At 41.5% G+C, this 12011-nt stretch overlaps 1 long non-coding RNA gene across 1 annotated transcript; it reads right to left on the minus strand.

Annotated features, from left to right (window-relative positions):
• Positions 1–4489: 4489 nt before the first annotated feature.
• Positions 4490–10111, minus strand: LOC134378402 (uncharacterized). Its single transcript, XR_010023641.1, has 4 exons — positions 9771–10111; positions 8927–9001; positions 8530–8606; positions 4490–7556 (listed from the first exon to the last, which is right to left on the minus strand). It is a non-coding gene; the product is annotated as an uncharacterized LOC134378402 (long non-coding RNA).
• Positions 10112–12011: the final 1900 nt, after the last annotated feature.

The following is a 12011-nucleotide window of genomic DNA, read 5'->3' on the forward strand; positions in this document are numbered from 1 at the left end:
ACTTGTCTACAACTTGGCTAAAAATATTAACATGCTGAAGAAGACACAGAGGACAACACTGGCAGTGCCCATCTGAGTACTGTTCAAGAGAGACATGGACTTTGAAAGTTAGAGTCCCATTGGCAGGAACACCTATCTCCAGATAGTGGACAGGTGCAGGAGGCTATCTTAACCTGATCCCATTCAATTCTTCAACTGATAAATATTCAGTTCTTTCACCTCTCTTTGTTCTGGTTTGGGAATTACCAAGCAAACTTCCTTATAATCATTTTTATATTTTTTAATTATGGAAGCAAGAACTAGTGGACAACAATAGAAAACTACACACATGTATCTACTTTTGCTTCCTTCCAAAACTCTACTGAATTCACAATAAAGGTACTTTTCAAAAAAGCATAAAGGAGAAAAAGATGAGATGAGGAGATAATAGCAACAGAACTTTGAAGGTGAAAAGTATAAGGATAAATAATATATTAGCAGGTCCAAGGAAACAGAATCTTATGGAGGCAGTGAGAAAATGCAGAAGCAACCAGACTTTTGTTTACAAATCCTTGGAGGGCTTAAGTATTGGCTACAGTGGGCATGCCTAGAGCAAGGGGTGAAGAGAGGGCCTGATATCAGGAGGATTGGCTTAAATTCTGTAGGTATTAGATCCCAAATCCTCTTTCCCACTCTGTCCAGCTAAGTGACTCCCCCACTGCTGCTGGAGACCAGACGTTTATTCCTAGAAGGATGAAACAGAAGATCTCTGGATTTGGGAGTCTCAAGCACAGCTGACTGTATGGGCCTCACTGAAAGACAGATCAAGTGAGACCTCCACCCCTAGGCTGTTTCCCCACCTGGCTTCCAGTACACAGCAGGTGTATCTTTATCTTTCTAACACAAGGCTAGAAAAGCTTTCTCTGGGGATCAAATTATCCCAAGAAGAAGGATATAAACTTACTGAATTGGGGGTTTCCCAGTGAAACAGGCCAACCAGAATCACTCGAGGGTGACAAAACCACTCCATGAGGACGATCTGTTTTCTCAGCGCTGTTAGACTCCCACTCTTCAAGATGAAGATACGACCAAGGAGGTTCAGAGATCTGAGGAAAGCCTCCATCAGGAAAAACAGACACCAGAATAAAGAAAGAGAAAAAGGCAACTTGATGGGATAGTGATTACACAGGGAGCACAAAAATGAAACCATCAGAAATATCTTCAGAGAAAGAAGAGGATATATCACAATGCTGAAACAAGAACATATTTTAAAAAGGAATATTTAATGAACAATATTGTTGAGAAATTAAAGCTATGAAGGCAGAAAATAGAAACTCAATAGAAGGGTTGGGAGATAAGATAAGGAATTCTCAGAGAAAGTAGAACCAAAAGTAAAAAACACAGAAAATAGGAGTGAAAAATTAGAAAATCAGAACATCTATGATGGAAGACTAATATATATGAATAGCAGTTCCAGAATTAGTACACAGAGAAAACAGAAGGGATAAAATCATCAAAGAAATGATTTAATGACATTTCCATATTTGAAAAAATGAGTTTTCCGATTAAAAGAGCCAGTGAATATTGAAACAATGAATGATAACAGACCCACCATGGCACATCTTTGAGAAATTTTAGAACACTGAAACTAAAGGAAGATCATACAGGTTTCCTGGGAGGAGAAAAGATAGATTACATATAGAGGATAAGCAATCAGATTGCCTTTTGACTTACTGTCAAATTTATCACAATTTTATACAAATGCCCATTTCCAGACATTTCACCAACAGAGTATTGTTATTTCTTAAATTGTTTGCAAATGTGAGTGGTGAAAAATGACATTGTGTTTTAATTTGCATTTCTTTGATTACCAGAGAGGTTGAACAACTGTTTTTTTTAAAATAGCTCTATGGATTTTAGCCATCCTAACTGGGGTTAGATGGTATCTCAATGTGGTTTTGATTTGCATTTCCCGGATGCTGAGTGATGTTGAGCATTTTTTCATATGTCTGTTGGCCATTTGGATATCTTCCTTAGAGAAATGCCTACTTAGCTCTTTTGCCCATTTTTTAATTGGGTTGCTTGTTTTCTTCTTGTAAAGTTGTTTGAGTTCCTTATATATTCTGGATATTAATCCTTTGTCAGATGTATATTTTGCAAATATTTTCTCCCACTCTGTTGGTTGTCTTTTAACTCTTTTTTTTTTTTTGAAGTTTTATCTTATTTATTTATTTATTTTTTTTTAATTTTATTTTGTCGATATACATTGTGGCTGATTATTGCTCCCCATCACCAAAACCTCCCTCCCTTCTCCCTCCCCCCCTCCCCCCCAACAATGTCCTTTCTGTTTGCTTGTCATATCAACTTCAAATAATTGTGGTTGTTATATCTTCTTCCCCCCCGCCCGGTTTGTGTGCGTGTGTGTGTGTGTGTGTGTGTGTCTGTGTGTGTGTGTGTGTGAATTTATATATTAATTTTTAGCTCCCACCAATAAGTGAGAACATGTGGTATTTCTCTTTCTGTGCCTGACTTGTTTCACTTAATATAATTCTCTCAAGGTCCATCCATGTTGTTGCAAATGGCAGTATTTCATTCGTTTTTATAGCTGAGTAGTATTCCATTGTGTAGATGTACCACATTTTGTGTATCCACTCATCCGATGAGGGACATTTGGGCTGGTTCCAACTCTTGGCTATTGTAAAGAGGGCTGCGATGAACATTGGGAAACAGGTATACCTTCGACTTGATGATTTCCATTCTTCTGGGTATATTCCCAACAGTGGGATAGCTGGGTTGTATGGTAGATCTATCTGCAATTGTTTGAGGAACCTCCATACCATTTTCCATAGAGGCTGCACCATTTTGCAGTCCCACCAACAATGTATGAGAGTTCCTTTTTCTCCGCAGCCTCGCCAGCATTTATCGTTCATAGTCTTTTGGATTTTAGCCATCCTAACTGGGGTTAGATGGTATCTCAATGTGGTTTTGATTTGCATTTCCCGGATGCTGAGTGATGTTGCGCATTTTTTCATATGTCTGTTGGCCATTTGGATATCTTCCTTAGAGAAATGCCTACTTAGCTCTTTTGCCCATTTTTTAATTGGGTTGCTTGTTTTCTTCTTGTACAGTTGTTTGAGTTCCTTATATATTCTGGATATTAATCCTTTGTCAGATGTATATTTTGCAAATATTTTCTCCCACTCTGTTGGTTGTCTTTTAACTCTTTTAATTGTTTCTTTTGCTATGCAGAAGCTTTTTAGTTTGATATAATCCCATTTGTTTATTTTTCCTTTGGTTCCCCGTGCTTTTGGGGTCGTATTCATGAAGTCTGATGGGGAGCATTAATCAGCTACAATATATATTGACAAAATAAAATTTAAAAAAAAAAACATACCTATTTAAAAAAATAAAATAAAATAAAATAAAATAAAAAAATAAATAAATAAAAATAAAATAAAATAGCTCTATGGAGGTATAATTTACATACCATAAAATGCACAAATATTAAATGTACAGTACAATGATTTCTCATTAAATTTACAAGAGTTGTGCAACCCTCACAACAATCCAGCTTTAAAGTATTTCCTTCATCCCAAAACATCCCTTGCGTCCACTTGCAGTCCCTTTCTCTTCTTTCCACCCTAGTCAGTCACTTAATTACCTTCTGTCTCTCCTACATTCACTTGTTTCCTATTTTGTGAATTACGTGCTTTGTCCACTTGCCTATTGAAGTACTAGTGCTTGTCCTGCTGATTTGTAAGACTCAATCAAAGACTAACCCTGTAATTACATTTAAAAATACAGAATTCTTAAGTCAGCCTACATATCCCTGCTTACCTGTCCAATAGTTCCTCTTCGATTTTCCACTTCCAATGGGTGCCCCAGACTCTTTGCTTTTCTTGCTGCTTCTGACATTCGGCACAGAGGTCTTCCCTCGTCCTGAGTCCTTTACTCCCGGCCCTCCATCGCACTCGTATGTCTTTGCAGCCCTCAGCACAAATAACACTTTCCAGAAAGCCCTTCCTCAACTGTTCCATCAAACTTCAGATCTCCCAGTACGACTCCGCATTCTTTGGCTTCAGAGGGACCTATCACTACTGATAAGGATTTATTTGGGGGTGGTCCTGATTTTAATGTCTGTCTTCCCCACTGGGTTGAAAACTCCATGAAGGTAGAGATCCTGTGTGTTTTATTCATCACTGTGTGCCTGGTCCTGGGTTTCTTTCTTTTTTCTTTCTCTCTCTCTCTCTCTCCCCCCCTCCCTCCCTCCCTCTTTTCCTGCTTGTTGTTTTCTCTTAATTTTGCTTGTGATGTCTTTAGATCTTTAGAAATACTTAAATGTTCATGTAGTTGAGCTTATAATTTGTTTTTCTTTACAGTTTCTTCTTTTACTTTTATATTTAGAAGTGGGTTTTCTACATGAAAACAGATGAGAACATTCACTTATATTTTCTTCTGGATCTTTTATTTTTTAATATAAAATTTTAATACTTTTATCCATTTTCAGTTTATGTTGGTTTATAGTGTGAAGAGTACAATGTAAAGCCACTGTATTTCTACAAACAGTTAAAAAAATTACCCTAGTGTTATTTAGGAAATAAATCCATCATCTCCCCACCAGCTAGAAATGCCACCTTTATTGGATACTAAATTCCTATGTATGCTAAGTTCTATTTCTGGGCTTTCTAGCATGGACTAATGTTTTATTGATTTATATATTTTAGTGCCAGTACTGTATAGACCAAACAAACCTCTAATTGTAGCAATGTGTCATATATAGTGTACTGTCATTATAAAGATAGTGGCAAGCCAGGCTACAGGAGCATTTTCTTTGTCATTGCAAACTCATAACTTACTACTCTTAACTTTTTATATCACTGTTATTAGCCCAGTGAGTCTGAGGCTGCCTCAGACTGAAGACTCTTTCTTCTTGTGCTCACACAGTCCCACTTCTGGATCTGCTGGCTGCAGGTAAGATGCCTCTTCTGAATTACTGAATGCTGCCTGCCTTTAAGGTTCGATGTCTGGGTCTCAGACTCAAACTTTCCAGATGAGGTTGGTAGTAGACAGTAGGCTGGGTGTGAGGCAATATAGAGAAGTGGGGACTGTGGCTTCTGGAGATTACAAGCTGGTCTAAAGGCATACAAATGGTCTTAAAGTGTACAGGCTAAGCAAGGCATAGAGCAGACTGGATTTGGTATGATGACCACGTTTTCACCTCTGGCTTGTATAGTAGCTGCACAGCAATGTACAGTCTATAGATTGCTTCATTTCATTTCTACAACGACCCTTTGAGGCAATCATTACCAATATATCTACTTTACAATACACACATTATGTCTTCAAAGGGCGGAATAACGTGCTTAATGAGGCCTTAGAACCAGCACATCATATCACAAACCCAGGACTCTGACCAGATCCCAGATTATTTTCTTTCTTCCACACCATGATATGGTGCCATCCATAAAGAGTGCAGGGATAACAATAGGAGCTATTTCTGTTAGTAAATCTAAAAATACAAGAATCAAAGTGACCTACAAAGTACCAATAAACCTGACTCTGGCTGCATTCCAAATGTCAGGGCACAAGGCATTAAGGACTCCTGCTGACAGGGAGGCCCTGGTGCACATCTGTCTGAAACACTTGGAGTCAGCCTGGCCAGCGAGGCTGTGGAAGGAACAGCTCAACAGTTTCACCATCTTATTGTTTTATCCATTTAGGAAACTCCCAGAGAGAGGCAGATGGAGATGATGCAGAGTTTGTAAATTACTAGCTCATTTCCAAAGCTCACGTTGGCTCTCTCTTTATCTCTCCCTCCCCCCTGTCTTTCTCTCTTTCCCCCCTTTCCTGCCTGTATCTTGGTGGCACTCAAGCCCTCTAAGATGGACCACTTCTGGATATCATTATTCAAAGAAGGAGGAAGACCCATCTCTGTTTCTAACTCTGAGCCTCAGTGGCTCTGAGTATTTCTGAGCAACTTGCTCAAAGAAGAGGTGAAGACTCAAGAAGAGAAGGTGGTGGCTCTCTTCTGACTCTGCCACCACCAGCATAAAGCCTGGGGTGGGGATGCACAGCCAAGAGAGCTCTTGAACTCCATCTCAAGGAGACGGTAAGAGGATCTGGGGAATGAGACATTCTTCCTGGAGACCTGCTTTGTCTGAACATAAGAGCTAGGAGGAAGGCCCTGATGAGTTTGGTCCTAGAGTAAGATCATGCTATTTTGCCTGGCACTGACTGCCAGTGCGTTTGTCTGAGCTGATGGCTCTATGAGTGCTGAGGACAGTGTAATCAAAGGCCCCTTCCAGATGAAAAAGAACAATGCTTTCAAGTGAGCATCGGGGCCTTCCTGGGCTCTGTGGTAATTTTCTGACACTGAGCAAGTCTCCTTCACTAAGCCTCTGGTCTCTGATCTGTAAATTAAAGAAGCATGTTTATGGAAGAGGCAGAAAACCTTCTTCCACACAGAAGACATCTCACCTATGTGGGGATGAAGCATCTAAACAGAAGAGCGGTGGAAGACCTTGGATGGAGGATTGGTAAGTCACCTTACTAGCACAGAAATATAAGCAGTCCGAAGATAGAGGACAGGTCTTTTTAAAAAAAAACTGTGGTAAAATCCATGGAACACAAAATTTACCATCTTTACTATTTTTAAGTATAGTCATATGATGCTTAACCTTGGGGACATATTCTGACAAATGCATCATTAGGTGATTTCATCATTGTGCGAACATCACAGAGTATACTTACACAGACTTGCACAAATATTGTTAGTGCTCCTTAGAAAAACACATATGCAATATAGGTGGCATCTCTCCTTGGGGGGCGTTAAACAAAACTTCTGCCCATCTCTTTTGGCCACCATCATTGATTAACTTTGGGTCATTTCCTTCCCCTCAAAAGCCTCCAAATCTTCCAGTAGTGGCTTAGAAGGAGCACATGAAAAACAATTGATTGGCACCCCCCATCTTGCCACTGGATGGCCGTGCACCTATACCCCTGCATGCTCTCTAGGAGAAATCTCTCTGTCAGCAGAGTCTTGATTTGCCCAGTTGGAGAAGTCTATAGACTGGAGAGTTTAGCGAAAAACAGTTGTTTTTGTATCACTGCCTAGTTTCTGCAGTAGAATGGCTAACATCCTTCTTCATGTTTACCTCAGAACCAAAATTAAAAAAAAACCTTGGCTGCAGTATAATCTTTTCTGAAATTTCTTCCCTTCCTCCAAGTCTGATTTACTTGCCCCTCCATTGTCCTCTTGTAGCCCCTGTGCTGATAGCTGCTTAATGATACTGCCCTTTAACCAGCTTGTTAGTTTGTATGTCTTCCTTGGAGAATGTCTATTTCAAGTCACTTCCCTATTCTTTAATTGGGTTTTGTCATTGTTGTTGAGTAGGAACAGGTCTTTTCATTCTTGTATCTCCAGAACTCAGAATAACAACCACCATTAAAAAAAAAAAAAAAATACAGGTGTCTTCACTGTACTGAGAAAGGAAAGGTTCTTATGCAACTTTATATCCTTGGCTCTTATCATGGTTCCTGCACATAGTAGGTGGCCAATCAAGACTTCTTAGTTGAATCTATCAGATAGAATAAACGTAGAATGATAAATGACCACTCATTTAACTGTACGTCCAGATGACACACACTCCTAAAATTGAGCCTTAAAAATAATTTACTATTTCTGAATATTAATCTAATACATACAATTTGATAGATAAATTATATTCCTTTTAAATGTAGATATCTTTAATTACAACTCACATGAATAATAATTCTCATACGTCTATTTTTATTCTGCCATTTGTGTTTCTGAATTCTCACTGTCTGACCTTTGCCATTTTTTCTGTTGTCATGCTCGTGTTCTGAAAGTGTTGAGATTTCTGAGTGTCATCCTTAACTAATCACTGCCACTTGGTTCCTACATTCAATCAGTAACCAGGTCTGTTCATTCTATTTCCTAAATATCCCTCAAATCTGTCTATATCACTTCATCCTTGTGGCCCCTGTCCTGTCTCGGCCTCATGGTTTTAGACTATCTGCCTCTGATCTTGGATCTTTCCAATTCATTCTCCATGCTGCAATTAGAGTGATCATTTCAGAGTGCATGACATACCCCTACTGCATATTGGGGTGGGGATGCAGATAAGGATGGGGGTGGAGGAGGTAGATACAAGCACATTCACTGACACGCCTCTACCTAGTTTAATGAGGAGACTTCAAAAAACAAGTATGTGAAGATTAGAGGTTTCCTCCTACTTGAAGAGCCCAGAGATGGCACTTTAGGGTCCAGGCTAATATATGGCAGTCAGTGATAATAACTCACTACCACCTCCGCCTATCTTTAGATAAAGAGGCAAAAACAAGTGACTGGACAAGAAGCCTGGCTTGGCTCGACCAGATAACCACACGTGAGTGCAGGAGAAGCTACAGGACTGACAACCAACCCTGCGCTCAAGCTGGACGGCCTATGGCAAACTTGACTCAAGTGGGACTGCTCTTTGGGGACCCTGAGGACTCTCTCCAAGAGGCTAAGAACCTACAAAACCTTACCTGCTTTTGCATAGCCAATGATCCCACCAGAAGCAATCAGTGCTGCACAGCTAAAGCCAAACCAATGTAAAGGCACTCTGAAAAGGCAAGAGCAAGAAATCAGTGCCAGTCATGGTTTAAAAGCAAACCACAGAATCATAGGATGGGATAAAAAAAAAATCATCATTCCAGACATATCCTATCACCCTACAAATGAAAACAAAGCCTACAGAGGCTGGATGACTAGTCAGTGGCAGGGCTGGAATGCAAACCCAAGTCCCCAGCGGCCTGTCCAGTGTTCCTCCCACACCCCATGCTGCCCGAGGCAGTTTGCTCTCAAAGCTGTTTTCAGCTGGGGAAAGGAACTCTGGATTTGAGAAGCTCCTGGCTACTCTGTTCCCGTTTACTGTGCACTTACAGTGAGCCGGTGTCCTTCTGCGTTACTCTCTTCCCACTGTCCAGACAGGAGACTTCCCCAGGCCTGCACCTGCAGCTAGATCAAAGGTGGTTAAAAGCACAGCTCTCGAACAGTCAGAAAGAAGTGGGTCCGAGTTCCAGCTCTAGCCCTTAGTAGCTAAGAAGTAACGGGCAAGCTACCCACCCTCTCTAAACCCTGGTTTCCTTCATTGCACCATGATAACCATGGTACCAATTTCCTGGGGCTGTTGTTAGCATTCAAGCGTGGTAATATGTGAAAGTGCTTGGCCCGTGGTAAATACTGAACAGATACCAACCATTTTTGTAACGCCCTCAGTTCTAGTAACAAAGGCCCACGGGAAACTGAGCAAGATTCAACGACCAGCTCTGGAAAGGCGACGTATTAACCCTTTCACCAGTTACCCAAGTTATTACTACATCGGAAAGTGAATACTCCCGTGCCTTTAAATCAACTATTTTAGTGTCTCTTTAGGGGGGAATAGAGGTGCTGCTTTTCACCCCTGCTCCAAGAATGAAATTATTAAAATACTCAACATTTGTAAACCATTAGAACCTTCTGCATCCAAATCACAGTTAGACTGGGAAAGGGGGAGGTGAGGACAAAGTACTACAGGGAAACCCTAGTCATAGTTGCACGTGACACCGCACCCTTGGAAAAGTAACTGTTTTCTTTTAAAACGTATGTTGTATCAGGGAGTCCAACAAGATTGAAAGTAACGCACGCCCCTTTTGCTCTGTTTAAAGAATTAAGTTTCCATAAAAACTGGGGGTGGGCGAGGGCCTTGGAGTCGTGCCCAGGGGCGTGAATTCAAAGCTGCACTTACCTTGTTTTTCAAGACACGGAGCAATAAAACCTCCAGGACACAAATCAGCACCGCGCTCCGCGGCTAAGCACCCGCCTCCGGAGCTCAGGGTTCCCGCAGGATTCAAACCCACTCCACGGACGCGGACAACGAGCGGCGACAAAAGCACCGGCGACGCGGCCCCACGCCCCGCCCGGATCGGGGGACGCAAAGCAGGCGGCAGAGAAGCCTCTAAGTAACTGCGAAAAGGCAAAACTGACCTAAAATACGATGACGACACTTCCCAGGTACCCGAGCCGCTCTCCCGAACGTCTGCGCAGACGGACAAGCAGGTGCGACCCCCCAGGCCGGGTTCAAGGTCTCGCCGGAAACGGCGGCACGCGCGCGGCGTCCCGGGGGCGGGGCACGGGGCGGGGCTTGGCGCGAAAAATCCCCGCCTCCGCCGTCACCAGTCGGGGCGCAGACGGGGCGACCAGCGCCGGTCCCACCGGCAACCCAGATTTTGAGTTCGGCCTGGCAGGAGGGCTCGTGAGCCGGGCCAGGCCGGAGTGGAGGCCACCAGTGCTGATGGAAGTGCCAGCACAAGTGACTCGTAAGAACGGTCCAGTGTGGACCAAAGATCACTCCAAAAACTACTTTACTAAAAAAGCTACAACCGAGTGGTACAGACACATATTTTTTTTAAAAAAGAATAAAGGTTTTTAAATAAACTTTAAAATTTAAGCATTTTGGTGCCGGCCCCGTGGCTCACTCGGGAGAGTGCGGTGCTGGGAGTGCAGCGGCGGAGCGCCGAGGCCGCGGGTTCGGATCCCATATAGGGATGGCCGCTGCGCTCACTGGCTGAGCGTGGTGCCGGCGACACCAAGCCAAGGGTTACGATCCCCTTACCTGTCACAAAAACAAAAACAAACAACAACAAAAAATAAATAAATAAAATTTAAGCATTTGGGGGCCGGCCCCGTGGCTCACTTGGGAGAGTGCAGCGCTGATAGCGCCGAGGCCGCGGGTTCGGATCCCATATAGGGGTGGCCGCTGCACTCACTGGCTGAGCCTGGTGCAGACCACACCGTGCGGAGGGTAGCGTTCCCCTTACCGGTCAAAATATATATATATATTTAAGCAAATTATATGCAAATATATTTTATTGAGCCAGGTTTTGTACACTCAGCGATTGATAGTTGGCCAATGGCGTTAACAGATTTAATATTGTCAAAAGGAAATATTAAATATTTAAAAAATAAACATTTTATTCCTATACATGTTTTCTCTTTTCCAAACATATAAGGGAAAGATTTATGAAAAGCTTGTTGACTATTGATGGTTAACCGAAGATGTTTTTTTAAATTGACAAGTTAGTTCAAAAATTACAAGTTAAAAATAATTGCAATGAAAAATCTCAAGCATTTGCCACAAGTGCCTCATTATTTATAGGTATACGGTGAATGTCTAACAGATTACAACTAATATTTTTTAAAATGTGATAATGGAATTGAGTTCAAGGTCAATATCCCATACTTACTGATGGCACTTCACAGAATAAGTAAGGAAGCCTGGGTTTACATCCTTTTCCCATAACCTCCTTCATCACTCTACGAGTTATATTAGAACTATTCATTCTACTGTAATTACATAGAACTGATTCAAAACAGCATGAAAGCTTTTGCCTGGAATAGGGTGTTTTTGTGGCAAAAGGTTAATTTTTTTATGTTCATTCCATTAGAACTCAAAGACGGCTGTTTTGCTCAAACGTTGAAACACATGAATTGGGACTGTCAAATTCAAATTCCACTAAAGTTAAAGCCTAGTTAAAAAGAATCATGCTTGCAGCTCAAAACCATTACACGTAACTGGTGGCATGCAGAATTGTCAGAACTTTATACTGATTTATAGGATTTCCACTGCCAGCAAATATTGGGGAAAATAGGAGAACCCAAAGAACTCAAAAGAAATTTCATCTTTTCATGAAGAAAAGAAATTAGGGATAGAAATATTACAAAAATTACCTTAATGAGGCTGTGGAGCTACTTCAATGAACCACACTGTTGGGAGAAGGAAGAAATCCTGGCCACGAGGAGGCCTGTACTTGTCTCTTTCTTCTGTTGCTATGTTGTCTTTAATGAGATACATTAGCTCTAAAATGTCCCCTTCTTACAGCCACGCCTCAGCCAGAAGCCATTGTTCATCCCAAGAGAGTATGAAATGGACAGAAGAATAAGAGGAGAGTACAGGAAAGATAAAAGACCAAATAAAGGAGAGAGAACT

Source organism: Cynocephalus volans, chromosome 5, assembly GCF_027409185.1.
Source record: "Cynocephalus volans isolate mCynVol1 chromosome 5, mCynVol1.pri, whole genome shotgun sequence".
Classification (NCBI taxonomy): Eukaryota; Metazoa; Chordata; class Mammalia; order Dermoptera; family Cynocephalidae; genus Cynocephalus; species Cynocephalus volans.